General features: G+C 36.9%; 1 protein-coding gene and 1 pseudogene across 4 annotated transcripts in view; both read right to left on the minus strand.

Annotated features, from left to right (window-relative positions):
• The window catches only part of ATP7A (ATPase copper transporting alpha), a 130,846-nt gene that overhangs the window by 99,379 nt on the left and 14,568 nt on the right, over nucleotides 1-16,899 (minus strand). The window lies entirely within an intron of this gene.
• On the minus strand, nucleotides 9,537-11,003 carry LOC784704 (dnaJ homolog subfamily A member 1; annotated as a pseudogene).

Below are 16,899 nucleotides of genomic sequence, written 5' to 3' on the forward strand. Positions count from 1 at the left end.
GTCAATGCTATGGTTTTTCCAGTAGTCATGTACAGATGTGAAAGCTGGATAATAGAAAAGGCTGAGCACTTAAGAATTGATGCCTTTCAACTGTGGTGCTGGAGAAGATTTTTGAGAGTCCCTTGGACAGCAAGGAGATCAAACCAGTCAATCCTAAAGGAAATCAACCCTGAATGTTCATTGGAAGGACTGATTGCTGAAGCTGAAGCTCTAGTACTTTGGCCACCTGATGCAAAGAGCCAACTCACTGGAAAAGACCCTGATGCTAGAAAAGATTGAAGGCCAAGGAGAAGGGGAAGACAGATGGTTGGATGGCATCACCGACTCATTAGATATGAGTTTGAGCAAACTCCAGGAGACAGTGAAGGACAAGGACACCTGGCATGCTGCAGTCCATGGCACTGCAAACAGTTGGACATGACTGGGCGACTGAAAAATAACAATGGCTTCACATCTTACATTTAGGTCTTTAATCCATTTGGGGCTTATTTTTGAATATGATGTGAGGAAATGTTCAAGTTTCATTCTTTTTATGCAGCTGTCAGACTTTCCCAATACCACTTACTGAAGACACTATTTTTCCCCATTGTATATTCTTGCCTCCTATGTCATAGATTAACTCAACAACATTTCAGAAAATTCTGAAACAGATGGGAATACCAGACTACCTGATCTGCCTCTTGAGAAATTTGTATGCAGGTCAGGAAGCAATAGTTAGAACTGGACATGGAACAACAGACTGGTTCCAAATAGGAAAAGGAGTACATCAAGGCTGTATATTGTCACTCTGCTCATTTTACTCATATGCAGACTACAGCATGAGAAATGCTGGACTGGAAGAAGCACAAGCTGGAATCAAGATTGCCGGGAGAAATATCAATAACCTCAGATATGCAGATGACACCACCCTTATGGCAGGAAGTGAAGAGGAACTAAAAAGCCTCTTGATGAAAGAGGAGAGTGAAAAAGTTGGCTTAAAGCTCAACATTCAGAAAACGAAGATCATGGCATCTGGTCCCATCACTTCATGGGAAATAGATGGGGAAACAGTGGAAACAGTGTTAGACTTTTTTGGGGCTCCAAAATCACTGCAGATGGTGACTGCAGCCATGAAATTAAAAGACGCTTACTCCTTTGAAGGAAAGTTTTGACCAACCTAGACAGCATATTCAAAAGCAGAGACATTACTTTGCCAACAAAGGTCCGTCTAGTCAAGGCTTTGGTTTTTCCTGTGGTCATGTATGGATGTGAGAGTTGGACTGTGAAGAAAGCTGAGCGCTGAAGAATTGATGCTTTTGAACTGTGGTATTGGAGAAGACTCTTGAGAGTCCCTTGGACTGCAAGGAGATCCAACCAGTCCCTTCTAAAGGAGATCAGTCCTGGGTGTTCTTTGGAAGGACTGATGCTGAAGCTGAAACTCCAGTACTTTGGCCACCTCATGTGAAGAGTTGACTCATTGGAAAAGACTCTGATGCTGGGAGGGATTGGGGGCAGGAGGAGAAGGGGATGACAGAGGATGAGATGGCTGGATGGCATCACCGACTCGATGGACGTGAGTTTGAGTGAACTCTGGGAGTTGTGATGGACAGGGGGGCCTGGTGTGCTGCGGTACATGGGGTTGCAAAGAGTCGGACATGACTGAGTGACTGAACTGAACTGATTGTTTCCCCATCTATTTCCCATGAAGTGATGGGACCAGATTCCAATGAAAAACTTTCATGCATCAAAGGACACTGTCAAGAGAGTGAAAAGACAACACTTACAATGGAAGAAAATATTTACAGAGTGGTTATCTGATAAGAGATTGTATTTTTAGAATATATAAACAAATGGTACAACTCAACAACAAAAAATCAGTTGAAAAATGGGCAAAGGACCTGAATAAACATTTCTCCAAAAAAGATAAATGGCAAAACAATACATGAAAAGATTTCAACATTTCAGCCATTAGGGAAATGTAAATCAAAACCTCAAGGAGATACCACATCATACCTACTGAGGATGACTATAATTAAAACAAAAAGCATTGGTGAAGATGTGGAGAAATTGGGATGCTTGTGCTTTGCTGGTAGGAATGCAAAATGGTGTACTTTAGCTGCTATATAGTGCAGGGAGCTCAGCTCTGTGCTCTGTGATGACCTAGAGGAATGGGATGAGGTTGAGGTGGGAGAGAGGCTCAAGAGAGGAGGGATATATGTATACATATTGCTGACTCACATTGTTGTACAGCAGAAACTAACACAATATTGTAAAGCAATTATGTGTGTGTGTTAAGTCGCTCAGTCGTGTCCAACTCTTTGCAATCCCATGGACTGTAGCCAGCCAGGCTCTTCTGTCCATGAAATTCTCCAGGCAAGAATATTGGAGTGGCTTGCCATGCCCTTCTTCAATGGATCTTCCTGGCCCAGAGATGGAACCTGGGTCTCCTGCATTGCAGGTAGATTCTTTACCGTTTGAGCTACCTGAGAAGCCCAAAGCAATTATACTCCAATTAAAAATAACACAAATAATACAAAAAATAAAATGTATAATAAACTTGTATAATTTATAATGTATATAATAATGTGCATAATGTATAATAAACCATTCTAATAAATGAATAAAATAAAATTAAATAAATAAATTATATATAATGTATAATAAACCATTCTAATAAATAAATTAAATTAAATAAGATACTGCACTCGCTGTGGAAAAGTTTAGCAGCAGTTCCTCAAAGAGTTAAACATAGAATTACCATATGATTCAGAAATTCTGCTTCTAGGTCTATATCCAGAAGAACTGAAAGCAAGGACTCACAACAGATAATTGTATACCCAAGTATTCTTTTTAATGTTTAGCAATATAACAGGTGAAAATATTTCATTCTTTACATGTTTCTTAGATTATTAATGAGGTTGGTTATCTTTTTATACATATATTAATCACTCACTTTTCTTCTCTTGTGTACTGATTATTTGACCATTTTTCTGTGTTTGTGTGTGGGTGGGAAGATATTCTAAATGAAAAACAAGAACTTTGAAAGTTCTTGATACATGCTGACAAATTTTAATAGCTAACATTTATGCTTTTATAATAAATCTGATTCACTCAGCATTTACTGAATTTTTACTCTACACAGGCATTAGAGGATATGGGAAGAAACAACCTGTGTCTTCAGGGATTTATAAATCAGAACTATTTTCCTATTAATACATACAAGTATAAGTTTGATTACCTCATCTTTTTGACAAATGTGTTCATGATTGAAATGCAAAATCTACTATAAAAAAGTTTTAACATATATGAACATATGGGATGACCTTAGAGGTTAGAACTACTCATCAACATATCTTGAAGTTACAAGATTATAACTCATCAAACAGACAAGAAATAATAAATCTTGGCAAGGACATAGAAAAGAGGGGACCTTTATGCATTGCTGGTAAGATGTAAACTGGTAAAGCCACTATGGAAAATAATAGGAAGTTTCTCAAAAAATTAAAAATAGAATTACCATAGGATCTAGCAATTCCACTCTGGGTATATATCCACAGGAAATGAAATCACTGTGTCAAAGAGAGATCTGGACTTCCATGTTCACTGCAGCATTATTTATAATAGCCAAGTCACAGAAACAACCTAAGTGTCTATCAATAGATAAATAAAATGTGATATATATATATATATATATATATATATATATATATATACATACACATACATATGATGGAATACTATTCCACCATTAAAAAGAAGGAAATCCTGTCATTTGGGACAACATGAATGGAACTTGGTTGCATTATGCTAAGTGAAATAAGTCAGAGAGAGAAAAATAAATACTGTATGTGGAATCTTAAAAAAAAAAAAAACTTAGAAAAAGACCAGAGCTGTGGTTACCAGAGGCAGGGAGTAAAGGGTAAGAAAATTGAATGAAGGTGGTCAAAAGGTACAAATTTACAGTTATAAGATAAATAAGTACTAGGGATGTAGTGTACAAATGATGATTATAGTTAACACTGCTGTATGATATATTTGAAAGTTGCTAAGAGAGTAAATCCTGAAAGCTCTCATCACAAGGAAAAAAATGTTTTTCTTTTTTCTAGTATCTATATGAGGTGATGGATATTATTAAACTTATTGTGATAATTATTTTGCAATACATGTAAGTCAAGTCCTTATGCTGTCCTCCTTATACAATGCTGTAAGTGTATTATACCTCAATACACCTTTAAGAAAAAAAAACTGCTAACTTCAGTCCACCTTATTATATCTATAAATTTATTTTAAATCACACCTCTTGATGGACAGTAAAAGTCAGAATTAAATCTATATCTGTCCTGGGCTTCCTTGGTGGTACAGTAGTTAAGAATCCACCTGCCAATGCAGGGGACATGGGTTCGATCTCTGGTCCAAGAAGATCCCTTATGCCCATGTCCCACAACTACTGAGCCCACATGCCACAACTACTAAAGCCCACACACCCTGGAGCCCGTGCTCCACAAAGAGCCACTGCAACCAGAAGCCCATTCACCACAATTAGGGAATGCCCCCATGCAGCAACAAAGACCTAGCACAGCCAAAAATCAATAAACGAATCTTCCAAAAAATCTGTATCTGTCCTTTATATATATATATATATATATATATATATATATATAATTTGTAGCCTTAGAAATATAACAATATAGAATCACAGAAGTCTTAACAAAGGTCAGCAAATAAAATCCCTCAGGTGAAGGCAGTGTTATAATATATATTATATAATTATATAATATATTATATATTATATATATATATAAAATCACAGTTATATATATAATCACTGAAGAGAGAAGAATCTGTCCAATTTTTGAAGTTTCAATGAAGACCACAAATCCCAGTGACTCACAATTTATCATTTCAGTGTCAACCTACAGAGATTATATGGCAAATTACACTTCTACTGTCTTTTGGCTCTGTGATTTTGTTGTGTAATTCTGGTCAATTTAGTGCATATACCTACAGGGACTTTGGCCTATAAGCATAAAGTAAATAAACAGGTCTCATAGCAGGTTGATGTTAAATAGAAGTGAACTAATCAGTCATCAGGTTAAAAAAGATCTATAAAGTAAAAAAAATTAGCCCACCATCAGGAATGACATAACTATCCACAAAGCTAAGTCACCCTCACTGACAGACTTTAGCAGTGGCCTATTCAGGGAGATAATAGGTGAGAGGGCAGCCTATGAAAGAGACAAGCCATCAGCCCAACACATTCTGAAATCTATCAGTTGGGATTTCTATATATGCACCTGAACAGATGACCAATTCATACAAAATTCACACATTCACTACTTCTTTCCCACCATATGCAAGAAATGAGAGGATAAAGATTGCATGATTTCTTCTAACACCTACATTTTTTCTTACTGAGCGATTATAGTGTATGCTTACAATCCTTTATTTAACATATAATGTAATTATTAAGGGCTTCCCTTGTGGCTCAGCTGGTAAAGAATCTGCCTGCTATGCAGGAGATCTGGGTTCGATCCGTGGCTTGGGAAGATCCCCTGGAGAAAGGAAAGGCTACCCACGCTAGTATTCTGGCCTGGAGAATTCCATGGACTGTGTAGTCTGTGGGGTTGTTATTAAAAGAATAATGTTATTAAATGGGGTAGTTATTAAACTACTTATTAACTTACTAATGTTATTCAATGAAAAGATGTTTAAACTAGCTAAAAATAAAATTTGGGAAATACAAATTAAATATTAACTAAAACAGTAACATCATATATTTTGCTTATCATGGTGGCAAAAACTTAAAAGACCAGTGTATCTATTCAATATGATCAAGGATGAGAAAAATATTTTACCATCCTGTCAATCAAGTATAAAACACTATGGGGCTTTCCTAGTGGTCGAATGATTAAAACTCCATGCTTCCACTGCAGGGGGCTCAGGTTCCATCCCTGGTCAGGGAACCAAGATCCCATATGCTGCACAGCACAATCAGAAAAAAAAAAAATGTATAAATCACTATTGTCGGGGAGTGTTTAACAGGAGGATTCCTACGTGCTGTTTCTCACAAGTCCTTTGTTTCTTTTCAAGCGGAGCAGCATGCTGCTCCCAAGAACTGAGGTCATTGTGTGAGACAGGCTTGAATCTCCTTTAGTAAACATTCTCTTTACGACAAAACTGCTTAGTCTCGATCCCCTTTCTTGAGATATGGATTGTCTCCTGACCTTGTGACCATTATTAATCCCTTGTTCCCTTGGTAACGGTTGCTGTACATTTGGTTTTCTGATCTTTATCATTATCAAAAGAAATTTCTTGTACCACAGCCTATATATACTCACAGAAAAATCATTAAAGCACCTTTGCTCCATCAGAGTTTGGGTCCCCGTATCTGTCTTTCTTTCTTTCTTCCTTTCTTTCTTTCTCTCTCTCCCTCCCTCCAGCTCTCTCTTTCACTTTCTTATTGTTGACTCCGGACCGCCAGGTCCCGGTCCATTAAAGGACCCCAACAACTATAGCTTTTTTTGGAGGGCAGTTTTGCAATGCCTATCAAGATTATCACATGTATATAACCCTTAGCCAAGCAATTTTACTTAAAAGACTATAATCTACAAAAATATGTATACATATGTTCAAAGCCATAGGATAAGCACACTTAAAATAGTTAAAACTTGGAGATTCTCTAAACATCAATAAAGAAATAGATTATGATACATTCATACTATAGAAGACTACATAGCAGTTAAAGAGAATAAGCTAAATCTACATATACTGACATGGAACCATATCCATAAATAGAAAAAGGTCTAGAAAGAGACAAACCATTAAAAGTGATTACCCTTTGTGGGGATGACTTTCTGTTGTTTTTTTTTTTTTACTTTATATACTTACAATCTCATTAAAATAAGCATGTATTACTTTAGTATTCAGAAAAAAATAATAAGGAAAAAGCTAAAATTGGCTAAACATACTTTCTTTGCTTGAACTGGATATGTCTATTTTTTTCTAGAGCTTTAGACATCTGCAGATAGCGTTTTTCCAAACACAAGAGGAAGCAGGTCACATACAGTTCCTGTTTTTGAAAACAAAAAAAAGTTAAGGGTGACAAAGAAAAAGGAGACTGTATAAAATAAAGGAAGTGAAGGAAAGAATAGTAAAAGATGGTTGATAGAGAAGTGTGGGAAAAGGGATTCTTTTAGTGCTGGGCCTGAAAATAATGAACAGAATATAATGCTTTAACCTTAAATTAAAAAGAGAAGCAAAAAAGAAAAACTGAGAAATAGGTTTCTTCAGTCACAGAGAATGTAAGCAGCAACAACAATTAATCTCACTACAATTAGTTTTAAAAGACTAGAAAAATCCAACTGTGATCAGGAAATTTTACATACATACAGAAAAAGAACAAACTAGTTACCAAACTGGGTGAGAATCTTTGGAATAGCAAGGAAAACATACAGCATGTCCTAATAATCTGACTTTAGGGATGGATTTGGGACAAAGGAATTTGCAAAATTTCCATAAGCAAATTGAATTGTTTTCTTCAATCCTAGTAATATCAACAATCTATCAAATTAGAAATGAGACACATACAAATTAGTTAAGTACCCTACATACTAACCTTCAAGTTGCAAACTTTCAAAGATATGAATCTCCATTCACATGTCTGATCACATTAGTTTACATGTATGGCATACACTGTCACATGCATGCATCCTCTACAAGTGGCTGTCCTTTTGTGTACAAGCATGAGCTAGAGCAGCAAAAGGATGACTTCACTGAACTCCTTGTCATGTAACATGAGAAGCTTACTAATGAAGACCTGATGAAACCAGAGGCTGAGAGAAAAGATGAAGAGAGACAACAGGAAGAAGAAGTAACTGAAGAAACAAACAGATTCACAATGCAGGAAATGGCAAGATTTTCTTTGAGGACGCATTGTTAGTTTCTGAGGCACAGGACCCAAAGGTTGCAGCAGCCATTCAGAATGCAAATCCAGTGCAACAATGTCATCTATGACGAGATATAAAGAGCTACTACCCGGACATTACTGGATCGTCTTTTCAAGAGGGTAGACAGAATTGAATCCAGCAAGGAACCAGAAACTGTGCCATCTGCATTAGGCGTGAGTGAAGTTGTAGCTTACACTTCGTCTCCTATTGTTGACAGTCCTTCAGCTCTACCATCTCCCACCTCCTCTCCTTCCTCCAGGAAGTAACTCTTCTTACTTGTTCACTCGATGCCAGCACCTGTATACCAGGTGTTGTATTGTGCATACACTTATAAATTAGTGTATGCACAATATGTGCATACGTGCTAAGTCACTTTAGTCGTGTCTGACTCTGTGAGACCCCATGGACTGCAGCCCGCCAGGCTCCTCTATCCGTGGGATTCTCCAGGCAAGAACACTGGAGTGGACTGCCATGCCCTCCTCCAGGGGATCTTCCCAACCCAGGGATCAAACCCACGTCTCTTACGTCTCCTGCACTGGGAGACAGGTTCTTTACCACTGGCTCCACCTGGAAAGCCCTGTCGTACTGTACTACTGTATTTTTCAAGGTACTTATTGTAAAATTTTAAATGTTTTATTATTGTTTTATGTATTATTTCTGTGAAAAGTACTATAAACCTACTACAGTACAGTACTTTATAGCCAAGTGCATTAGTTGGGTACCTAGGCTAAATCCATCAGACTTAATTTTTTTATTTTTTTTGCTTTGTAATCAGTATATTAAAGAGACATTCATACATTTCAAGAATTGCTTAAATTCTGATACCAGATTTAAGCTTGTGAACATATGACTTTAAACATACAATTAAAGCTATTCATCATAATCTGCTATACTACCAACATTAAATTACAGTTACTCTGGAGCATAAGTTAAATGGTTTAAAGTAAGCCTATAACATACCTACAAAAACACCTTCCTATCTCATACATGCAAATTACTTCTCCATGTAAAGGTCTCATCACTCTAACCTCTAAGTTTCCCTGCTCCAGAAGTCACTACTCTAAGGCTTACTGTGGTCCAAAGGTGGGGGGGCGGGGGGCAAAAAAAGTAACCAGGACCAATAGCTATATTAATAAAAGATGGCACAGCAAAAAAAGGGAATGCAATTCTACAAGTGCAAGCCCTCAATAAGCAGCATATTATGATAAACCCCTTCTTTACAAAGGTATCATTTCTATCACTGATACCACAGGCTAAATTAAATTATACAGCATGCCATCTTCAAGTACAGTTGAGGCAATAGAATAAATGCAGAAGCATCACAATGAATCCCACTTACTACATACAGACCAACACTTCTCTACATTAATTTCTTTGTCTGACTGCCAGTTAAACACAGTTTTAATTTCATAGCTTAACAATTAAGGGTCATACACTGAAGTCAATACATATACCTGGCATTTCAATCTAAGCTATTCCATGTACATAGCTGAAATCAATTACAAAGTATGGCCTAACAAATGCTAGGGGAAATTTTTTAAAGTCATTTTTACAAGTACTAAACTTATCTTGCACACTGAAGTCATCATACATACAGGGCAAAGTCAGAGCTTTTATATTTGAGTTTATTCTTCATTTAACTTTTAAACACTACTATAGTTGAATATTAAAACAAAAGCAAGTAGTGAGCATATGATTATAGTCCTTCACTCAATCACTACTGCAAATAAAACACCAGCAGTGAGTGTTATTCACAGGCCCTACTAAGAGGTCTGACACTGAACACCACCCCGAGGATGATGTTCATCATCCTCGTATGCTTCTCCATTGTAATGGCGCCGTCTTTCCTGATTTGGATCAAAGTCCACTAATTCTACCTGGTCCATTTCATCAGTCTCTTCTACTTCCTTCCTCTCAGGCAGAAGTTTTTCCAGCAAAGAGAGTTTATCAGGAGAGAGAAAGCCATTCTCAGGAAAGTTTACCTTAAATTCAATGATTAGGCGACCCTTTTCGTATGGCCTACGATAAATTGGCATGCCTTCATTTAGCACACACTTGATATCTCCATGCTTGACAATTTGACCTGGATGAGAAGTGATGACTATGGTTCGGTTGTCAAGAGTAGATATTGGCTTTTGGAAGCCACACAACGCCTCAACCAGCTGTATGTCCATACACATGAAAAGGTCTTCTCCTCGTCGAGTAAAAACAGCATGGTCCTTCTGATCTAAAACAATGATAATATCTCCTGGCTCCAGTCCTGGTTCTTGGTCTCCTTCACCATGGAATGTTATCTTCTGGCCATCTTTCATGCCTTTGTCAATATGAACTTCTAGAATTTTCTTTTCTCGAACTATCTTCCTTCCATTGCAGCTTTTACATCTATCTTTAGGACTGATCTGCTCCCCATGGCCCTGGCACTCCATGCAGACAGACTGAATTTGCTGAACCATTCCAGGTCCTATCTGATGAATTCTTATTTGCATTCCAGTACCTCGGCAATTGGGACAGCATTCTACTGCTCCTTTTTTACCACCTCGGCCTTCACATTTGTCACAAATCACATTCTTTTGCAGAGCTAGTTTTCTTGTTGCACCATTATATAAATCTTCTAAAGTTACTGTAAGTTGATGGACAACGTTTTTACCTCTCCTCTCTCTCTGCATCCTGCCTCCTCCTCCGAAAAACATATCAAAGATGTCCATGGGGGAGCCAAAACCACCACCTGCTCCACCTTCTTTAATTGCCTGTTCTCCTCCTTTGTCATATAACTCCCTTTTCTTTGCATCAGAGAGCACTTCGTAAGCTTGAGAAATCTGTTTAAACTTCTCGCCTTCATTTGGATTCTTATCAGGGTGGTACTTCAAGGCCAGTTTCCTGTAAGCCTTTTTCAATTCTTCTTGGGTGGCATTGGGTTTGACCCCCAAAACATCATAGTAAGTGGTTTCTTTCACCATTTTCTACAGCCGGTGAGTGGGCCGATGCCGGTGTGGGGGAGCGGGAAGGAGCGCGTTGCTGTGCGCAGCTCGGGCGGCCGCCGCTCCTCCGCCTTTCACCGAGCGTTCTGGAAAGTTCCCCAGACTTAATTTTTTAATTGGACTTATGAATGCACTCTCCGAATGAAATTCATTCATATATAGGGGACTGACTGTACTTAAAAAACTCTATGAATAAGCAGTTACAGACGGTTGCATGTTAAATGAAAATTTTGGCATTAGGAGATAATATGGTGGTTTGATTTTGAGAGAATCTTTCTGTTTTTAGGCTCAACAACAACAAATAACACCAATAAATCTGCCCTGGGAAAAATAATTTTAGAGGTTATACTGCCTTGATAATTAAAACATTAGTCATTTCAACCTGCCTAAAAATGGGATCAATAAAACTGATAAAAACACTTTGCTGAACATTCTCTCTACTCAAAATGCTGAAAGACCTGGATCTCTACCCTGTCACATCATTTTTATCTGAGACTTACAGGTTGACATTGTTCCCAGAGAAAAAAATTCTTTGTGCAATATACTACAAGCAAAGGAATACAGTAATTTATTCTCATAACTTTTAAGGTACCTAATATAAAGATATTTTATATTTAAATTATATAGTACATGATGTTAGTTCTCATGTCCAGTCAACAGAACTTTTAACGCAACTGGAAACAAGTGAAAATAACTTATTCCTGAATTACATTCTAAGGATACAAATGAACACTTTTTTATTATTTTAGGAATCACACAGACAGAGCAGATAGATATGTGGTGAGCACTAAAGGTGGAGTCAGGAAACATGGGGTCAAGAATAAATTTCTATGCAAATTTGGGGAAGTCATTTAATTGCTCTCACAGTCGCAGTCTTTGCTCCAAAGATTCCCAGACTTCAAGGCAGAAATCCAATTCTGGATTTCGAAGCTCTCCACCCAAAGATCTTATTCATTAGGAGAGAAATGATGTCAAACAATCTTCACTTTTTAACAAACACCTCTGAAGATTCTAACACAGTAACGCAGAGACTATACATTGACAAACATAGTCCTAAATAATATGGGAATGATAGCTACTTAAACTGTATCATAAAGTTGTTATTTGGATCTAATGAAAAAAAGCAAGTAAAATAAGGAGATATATTCATAAAAATGTATACATTTTATAGAAAGTTTATGTGTATTAGATGATACACTTGATTTCCTGAAATGTAACTCTAACTATAGAGTTTATTAAGGTTTAGTTACTATAGAGAGGTATTAGTGAGTATAGTAGGATTGACAATTAAATATATCAAAATCAATTGCTTATACACTGACAATGAAAGTGAAAGTGAAAGTCGCTCAGTCGTGTCTGACTCTTTGCGACCCCATGGACTGTACAGTCCATGGAATTCTCTAGGCCAAAATACTGGAGTGGGTAGCCGTTCCCTTCTCCAGGGGATCTTCCCAAGCCAGGGATCGAACCCAGGTCTCCCACATAGCAGGAGGATTCTTTAGCAGCTGAGCCACAAGGGAAGCCCAAGAATACTGGAGTGGGTAGCAGAATAATCAACTAGAAAGTAGAATGGTAAAAGATCCATTCATATAGCACTGTACATTTCCCTGAAGAAAATATTTTAAATACACAGTAATAAATTTAATAAGAAATGTGTAGGAAGATATTGTTAAAAGAGGTTAATTCTCTGCAAATTGGTCTATAAATTTAAGAGAGTCAGTGGAATTTTGAGGCGGGGAGAACCTGACACAATAATCCTCAGGTTCAAATGAAAGAATAAATATTTGAGGACACACTAATTTTGAAAGAGTGATAAGGAGGGTGTCTATATATACAACTTTATATCACTATATATAAAATAGTGACAGCATTTCAAGTACGTGAAGAAACAGTGGTTCATTAACAAATGACCTTGGGACAATCAGTTACTCACTTTGAAAAAAAATAAAAGTTAATTCTCTATATAATATACTTAAACTAAACTAAATTCTATATCAGGACTTCCCAAGCAGTCCAGCGATTAAGACTCCACACTTCCACTGCAGAGGGCACAGGTTCAATTCCATGTATTTAGTGGGATACTGTACAGCTAGGAAGTTTAAATATTCTGACATACAAAGACAGTCAATAGTATACTGAATAATAAGTCTTTGTTTTCAAAGGAGACACAGACAGACCAAAGTGAATGTTTGCATAAGAAAAAGTTTGGAAGACTATATATAGTTATCTTGGAGAGTAGTAATACTGTTAGTACTGTCTAACCACACTTAGGCAGATACTGTTAGAAGTATCAGGGTTTCCCTGATAGCTCAGCTGGTAAAGAATTCACCTGCACTGCAGGAGACCCTGGTTCAATTCGGGATGGGGAAGATTCACTGGAGAAGGGATAGGCTGCCCACTCCAGTATGGTTAGACAGACACACTCCTACACTGCTAGTGAAAGCATGAAATTATATTTTTCTGGAGGACAACTTGGCAGTATGTATCAAAAGTCTTTTAAAGTACTCACCACTTTTATATGCTGTTAGTGGCAGTATAAATGTGTACCACTTTTCTGGAGGGCAATTTGGCACTATTTACCAAAATTTAGAATGCACATGCCCTTTGATCTAGCAATTTCACTTCTAGGAATTTTATCTAGAAGGTCAGTTCAGTTCAGTTCAGTCGCTCAGTTGTGTCCGACTCTTTGCAACCCCATGAATCCCAGCACGCCAGGCCTCCCTGTCCATCACCAACTCCCGGCATTCACTCAGACTCATGTCCATCGAGTCAGTGATGCCATCCAGCCATCTCATCCTCTGTCATCCCCTTCTCCTCCTGCCCCCAATCCCTCCCAGCATCAGAGTCTTTTCCAATGAGTCAACTCTTCACATGAGGTGGCCAAAGTACTGGACTTTCAGCTTTAGCATCATTCCTTCCAAAGAATACCCAGGGCTGATCTTCGGAACGGACTGGGTGGATCTCCTTGCAGTCCAAAGGACTCTCAAGAGTCTTCTCCAACACCACAGTTCAAAAGCATCAATTCTTCGGTGCTCAGCTTTCTTCACAGTCCAACTCTCACATCCATACATAACCACTGGAAAAACCATAGCCTTGACTAGACGGACCTTTGTTGGGAAAGTAATGTCTCTGCTTTTCAATATGCTATCTAGAAGGTAGCCTCTAGGAATTTAATCTAGAAGTTAGGCTCATAAAGATATATATACAAGGATATTCATTGAAGCACTGTTTATTATAGAACAGAACTGAAAACAACTTTAAATGTTAACCAAAAAGGAACTAATTAAATAAAATACAGCACATCCACATGATGAAATATCATACAATCATTCTCTAAAATGAAGTAGGTCTATATTTCTTCACACAAGATGAACAAGATATGCTAAATGAAACCTGCAAAGTGCAAAATAGTATATGTATAGTATAAGCCCATGTGTGTAAAGAGGAAAAAGCAGAAATAGGTATTACAAAGGCTTGAAAATGCACTGAAGTGTTTTAGAATACAAAAGAAAGTGCTAACACTTTCTCTGAGGAGGGGCTGGGAATTCAGAGCATTTTACTTTTTTCACCCTGTGACTTTTTATTATTATGAGCATATATATTATTTTTGTTATGAAAAAGAAGCTTTCCGTTTATTTCCTTACAGTATATTCCTGAAAGCAGTACTGCCATGTCAGAGTGGTAGCTGTAAGGAAATAAATGGAAAGACAATCAAAGATACTGTATAAACATAATATTCTTCACACACACACACAAAAAACCTGGATACAAGACTCAAAAAAATGAGGATTAGTAAAATAAATGATGATCCATGTATTTAGTGGAATACTGTACAGCTATGAAATTTAAATATTCTGACATAGAGAGACAGTCAATAGTATACTGAATAATAAGTCTTTGTTTTCAAAGGAGACATAGACAGACCAAAGTATATATCTGCACATGAAAAAGTTTGGAAGACTATATAAAGTTATCTTGGAGAGTAGTAATACTGATAGTACTGTTACGATTTTTTGCTGTGCTTTATGAAGTTTTCTACAGTTAATATATTATTTACTGAAAGAGAGTGACTAACAACCCATATGAGGTCAACCCCATGCCTGCCTGTGCTATGTGCTCAGTCGTGTCTGACTCTTTGTGACCTCATGGACTGTAGACCACCAGGTTCCTCTGTCCATGGAACTTTCTAGGCAAGAATACTGGAGTGGGTTGCCATTTCCTCCTCCAGGGGATCTTCCTGACCCAGGGACTGAATCTGCATCTCTTCTATCTCCTGCATTGCAGACAGATTCTTTATCCACTGAGCCATAGGAGAAGCACTGGTCAAACCCATAAATCCTAGGAATTAGACAATTCAGACCACTGCCCATGTATATTCCTCAAAGAAGTTGAAATTCCACTTTGATTAATCCAATCCTGTTAGAATACTGGGCTATGTCTAGCTCTAGCAAGCTGTTTTACAATGGTCATATGATTCCTGATGTTTATGAGAAGATTTTAATTTATTAGAAAAAGAAGCACTAAAACTAAATAAGCCTTTTGAAAATGTATATTAAAATCTTGCTCTTGATAATATTTAAAATTTCAGAATACTTGTGAAAGAAAAGTACTTATCTCTTGTTAGCACCTTCCATTTTGGGCTGCCTAGAGCGCAAGATAAATGCTTTTCTGTAAGAGTCCAAGAAGCTCAAGTAGATATACTATGCTCAAAAAATTTATCATTACCTTACACAAATGGTCTACTGAATGACCTAGCAGTGGTAAAAGTTTTCCTGGTATGATCAGTAAATACCAGTGAAGTGAAAAGGTTTTTTTTGTTTTGTTAATATATGATTTCCCATTTTTAATTGAAAAGGACATTTCTATGACTTTCTACATGACTTGAGAGTTAAAAAGTTACATTTACTTTCATTAATTGAATTGTAGTGTATATGTTACCAACTTGACATACATCTTAAGAGAATAAATAGTTCCCTTTTTCTTCAGAACAAATATTAACACTAACCAACAGCGTATCTATTGATTTGGTGAGAACTGGCAAGAAGGGTATGTGGGAGGGGTGGGAGGGAGAGAGAACCATTCCATTACTTCCAAACTTCTCTCATGCTGCTCCTTTATAAACACTTCCCTATATCCCCAAACCCTGGCACCCACTAATCTCTTTCCCTTCCTATAGTTTTGCTTTTTCAGATTATCATATAAATGGAATAATACATTATGTAGCCTTTTAAATCTAGCTTCTTTCACTTAGCTAAATGCATTTTAAGATTCACCTGTGTTATTGCACGAATCAATAGGTAGTTCCTTTCTTATCATAGAGTAGTATTCCACAGTGTGGATATATAACAACCTGTTTATCCACCAGTTGAAATAACTGAGTTTTTTCCAATCTGGGGTGACTAATGCTGAATAATACTGCTATAAATATTCATGTCAGGTTTTTGTATGAATGTAAGTTTTTAGTTCTCTTGGATAGATAGCTAGAAATTAGTGCTGAGTCATATGATAAAAATGTTTAATTTCATAGGAAACTAACAAATTGTCTTCCAAAGTGGCTATTTCATTTTTCAATCCTACTAGCAATGTTCCAGTCGCTCTGACTTGCTAACCTTTGGTATTGTTGGTTTTGTTTTGACATTTTAATAGGAGCAATATGGTATCTCATTGTGATTTTTTTTAACTTTATTTCTCAGAGCATTTTTAGATCAGAGAAAAATTGAACAAAAAGTACAGAGATTTCCCATTTACTCCTTTCACCCCAACATGCAACCTCCCCAACTATGAACATCCTGAATCAGACTGGTATATTTATTACAATCAACACTGTGGTTTTAATTTGCATTTCTCTAATGATTTTAATTTGCATTTCTTTTATTTGTTACTTGAATATCTAGGTGAGGTGTTTATTCAGATCTTTTGCCTATTGGATTATTTCTCATTATTTTTTTCTTTATAAATCATTTTGCCTTGGTTTTTTTAACATTTATTTTTAATTG

Source organism: Bos taurus, chromosome X (assembly GCF_002263795.3).
Source record: "Bos taurus isolate L1 Dominette 01449 registration number 42190680 breed Hereford chromosome X, ARS-UCD2.0, whole genome shotgun sequence".
NCBI classification, from domain to species: domain Eukaryota; kingdom Metazoa; phylum Chordata; class Mammalia; order Artiodactyla; family Bovidae; genus Bos; species Bos taurus.